Genomic DNA, 4,371 nt, shown 5'->3' with positions numbered 1-4,371 from the left:
TGGCCCCGCAGGTGCGGCGGCTCCGACGGCGGGAGCGGGCCCGAGGAGGAGGAGGAGTGGGCCATCTTCTTCTCGCCGCCGTCGCCGTAGCCGGCCTCCAGGTCCTGGCCGGCTCCCATGGTGGACGGACGGAGATCGGTGGGTGGGTGGGTGGGTTGACCCTTGACTCGGGGGGCGGTGTTCCGTGCCGACGAGGTGCGTGGAAGCTGGCGGTGACACAGAGGGAAGGGGCCAACGGCACAGCACGGCAGTGTGATGTGATGTAGGTCGGTCGGTGGTGGACTGGTGGTTGTGCGCGGGCTGGTAGAATTGCTGGCCCGTTGTTAAGGGCCTGGGCCTGGCGGATGTCTGGGTATGGTTCATGAGCTTTTCTCTTCATGGACAGATGCAGCCCATCTCAGCTACTTCTCACCAATTCTCAAAAAAAAAAGCTACTTCTCACCAACTATAAAACTGTTGAGCACCTCAATTTGAAAAACCGTAGAAAACTGTTGTCCCTCAAAAAAGAACCTTGAAAACTGTTGTTCTGATTAAAAAAAGGAAATCTGCTGTTCTAATAGAACCTAGAAAATTGTTATCACATTTCAATTTTCTTTTAGAAAATTGTTATCACCGATGAGTCTAGAGTCAACCTTCGGTATAAGCAATACTACGAAGCCGTCACTGGTAAAAACACACACAACACTAGTGCCGTTATGAGTGACGAGAGCTCAAATGTTACCACCGATGAGCTGCTCGGGGGTGTTTTCTACCCCTAGGATGTGTAAATGCCCTTCCATCTCGGTTAGCTCTAGGATTAAGGTTGTTTCATTCTGTTCCGAGGGAGAAGATTGTGCATGGGCGGGGTGCCGTCATGGAAGGTTCCTGAGGCCAGCTGTCTTAAGATTAATACGGGCTGCTCTTTTGCTCGAGTCAATGGCTTGACTCGTAGTGGTATGATCCTTCGAGGCCATGTGGGAGAGATAATATTTTCTTTATGCAGATGCCTCCATCATTGTGTCGATGCTTTGGAAGCAGAGGTCTCATCTAGGTTTGTCGTTGGCATTGCAATGGAGTAATCTCCCCATTCAGGTTGAGTCTAGATGTATAGAAGCAATTAATCTTGTGAAGAAAGAAGGCATGGACATATCCCACTTCGGCTTTATGGTGTGTGAGATTAGATCACTCATGACCCTCGAAATACTTGTAGTAGTTATGTTCAACGGAACCATAATTTTGTTAGTCATTCTTTAGCTTACTGTGGTAGAACCAGTGGACGTACTGCCGTTTGGCTTGGCTCTGGTCCGGATGGTATTGTCAAACTTGGCAATTCTGAGTGTAGCGTCTACGTGCGTCATACAAGTCATTTACCGCAAAAAATCTCTCGGCTTATGGTAAGGGTGTGATGGGAACTTGTCCCCCTTCCTAGAATAATCGACACCATCTGCCCTCCTTTCATCTCGATCTCTTCCTCCCTCGATGCCCTCATCTCCATCCTCACGCCGCCTCCAATCTCTTCCTCCTAATACTTGTGCCATCTATTTCGCGATCCAACCATTAATCCTCTACCTATTTTTTCAGGCGGGTGTCTCATGTGGCTCTTACAACTCAACCTTCTGTTATTTTGATCTTCTTCTAGGTTGATTTAGCAGCAGAACAGTAACATGCCAATGTTACTTGGTGTGTCCCACGACATGTTCAATGGTTGTAGGTTTCACTTATTTAGGCGAATTTCTCCTCAAATCTTATGAGTCAGAAGTTAGTTTCAGCTTGTGCAGCATCGGTGTTCTAGAAGATGCACCGGTCCAGAGACGATGACCTCATTGATGAAGATTTCAATATCATCAAGACTCTTCCATTGTTGACGTTCATTTTAGTTGTTCCATTTGCTAGAACTTTATAGCATATAATATTTTGAAAAGGTCGAACACAATGTTTGAAACCTTCTAAAAAATTGCGTGAATACTTATACATGTTCACTGCAGATCTATAAAATTTTGTTAAAAAATATGGTGACTTGTAAGGTACACAAAAGAGACAAATTCCTGACATAAAAAAAAGCATATTTTGATATACATATTTGTCTTTTTGTATACACCACGTATGAATACACATTATTATGTAAATTCTCACGTATCTAGGATACATGTATTTGAGCATGCATACTTCATTTCTGATTTCCTTTTTGCGCTTGAAATATAGTTTTTTTAGGAGAGAAAAAATGGCCTGTCCGTTGTGCGACTTTTCGGCTCTCGGGCTCTATGGACTATAAAAAAAATATACTTGAAAGTAAAACAAACAAATCAAATTCCCCATGTGAAACTTATTTAATGTTTTCTACATATCTGTAAGTTTTCATCAAATAATATGATAATTTTTAAGCTACACAAAGAAAACACAAATTTCCGGCCCAAAACCAAAGACAAACATAAGCCCATTTTTATACACATATTTTTGTGTGTGTGCCACGTATGAAATATCTGTAAGTTTTCATCAAATAATATGATAATTTTTAAGCTACACAAAGAAAACACAAATTTCCGGCCCAAAACCAAAGACAAACATAAGCCCATTTATATATACATATTTTTGTGTGTGTGCCACGTATGAACATTTTTTTTGCGAAAAGATCAGATCTATTATAAAAATTCATTGGAAGTACAAAACACCTCAAAGATAATAAAAATTACATCGAGGTCCATAGACCATCGAACGACCATTGCCGCCGCCAGAACGAGCCGCGGACGCGTCGCTATCGCTGTTCCCATACTGAAACTTTCTATGTACATACATAAGTATATGTGTACTGTGTACGTGTGCTTTTCAGATTCTTTTGAGATGTGAGAGTGTGGTTTTCAGAGACAGAGAGAGAGAGAGAGGGCTCAAAGGCATTTTCTTTTTTTTGAACACCACCTTACATTAATTAACCAATGTGAAACTTACAATCGTTTGATACAAAATTCACTACACAGGGCGGTACATCATTAACAAGAATACCATCAGATCTATTGTCAAAACTAAATTTTGCAATTAGATGAGCCACCACATTGGTAGATCGACTAATCTTAGCCATTTGAAAGTTGTTTATCAGCTTAGATAAGCTCAGTGCTTCCTTCTTCAAATCGGCCAACGGTGACCTATCAAGGTTCTGTTGGAAATATGCCCTAGAGGCAATAATAAAATGGTTATTATTATATTTCTTTGTTCATGATAATTGTCTATTATTCATGCTATAATTGTGTTATCCGGAAATCGTAATACATGTGTGAATACATAGACCACAACACGTCCCTAGTGAGCCTCTAGTTGACTAGCACGTTGATCAAAAGATAGTCATGGTTTCCTGACTATGGACATTGGATGTCATTGATAACGGGATCACATCATTAGGAGAATGATGTGATGGACAAGACCCAATCCTAAGCATAGCTCAAAGATCGTGTAGTTCGTTTGTTGTAGCTTTTCCGAATGTCAAGTATCATTTCCTTAGACCATGAGATTGTGCAACTCCCGGATACCGTAGGAGTGCCTTGGGTGTGCCAAACGTCATAACGTAACTGGTTGACTATAAAGGTACACTACAGGTATCTCCAAAAGTGTCTGTTGGGTTGGCACGAATCAAGACTGGGATTTGTCACTCCGTATGACGGAGAGGTATCTCTGGGCCCACTCGGTAATGCATCATCATAATGAGCTCAATGTGGCCAAGTGGTTGATCATGGGATCATGCATTACGGCACGAGTAAAGTGACTTGCCGGTAACGAGATTGAACGAGGTATTGGGATACCGACGATCGAGTCTCGGGCAAGTAACGTACCGATTGACAAAGGGAATTGTATACGGATTGATTGAATCCTCGACATCGTGGTTCATCCGATGAGATCATCGTGGAGCATGTGGGAGCCAACATGGGTATCCAGATCCCGCTGTTGGTTATTGACCGGAGGGGCGTCTCGGTCATGTTTGCATGTCTCCCGAACCCGTAGGGTCTACACACTTAAGGTTCAGTGACGCTAGGGTTGTAGAGATATTAGTATGCAGTAACCCGAAAGTTGTTCGGAGTCCCGGATGAGATCTCGGATGTCACGAGGAGTTCCGTAATGGTCCGGAGGTAAAGATTTATATATAGGAAGTCCAGCTTTGGCCATCGGGAAAGTTTTGGGGGTCGCCGGTATTGTACCGGGACCACCGGAAGGGTCCCGGGGGTCTACCGGGTGGGGCCACCTATCCCGGAGGGCCCCATGGGCTGAATTGGGAGGGGAACCAGCCCCTAGCGGGCTGGTGCACCCCCCTTGGGCCTCCCCTGCGCCTAGGGTTGGGAAACCCTAGGGGTGGGGGCGCCCCCCACTTGGCTTGGGGGGGGGGAGCCACCCCTTGGCCGCCGCCCCCCT

At 44.4% G+C, this 4,371-nt stretch overlaps 1 protein-coding gene across 1 annotated transcript in view; it reads right to left on the bottom strand.

Annotated features, from left to right (window-relative positions):
* Window positions 1-4,371, bottom strand: part of LOC119355876 (60S ribosomal protein L18a-like protein) — a 23,384-nt gene that overhangs the window by 2,834 nt on the left and 16,179 nt on the right. The window lies entirely within an intron of this gene.

The sequence above is a fragment of the Triticum dicoccoides genome, chromosome 1A (assembly GCF_002162155.2).
Source record: "Triticum dicoccoides isolate Atlit2015 ecotype Zavitan chromosome 1A, WEW_v2.0, whole genome shotgun sequence".
Lineage (NCBI taxonomy): Eukaryota > Viridiplantae > Streptophyta > Magnoliopsida > Poales > Poaceae > Triticum > Triticum dicoccoides.
Note: the sequence above shows the minus strand (reverse complement) of the source record. Positions and strands in the feature narration are given on the sequence as shown.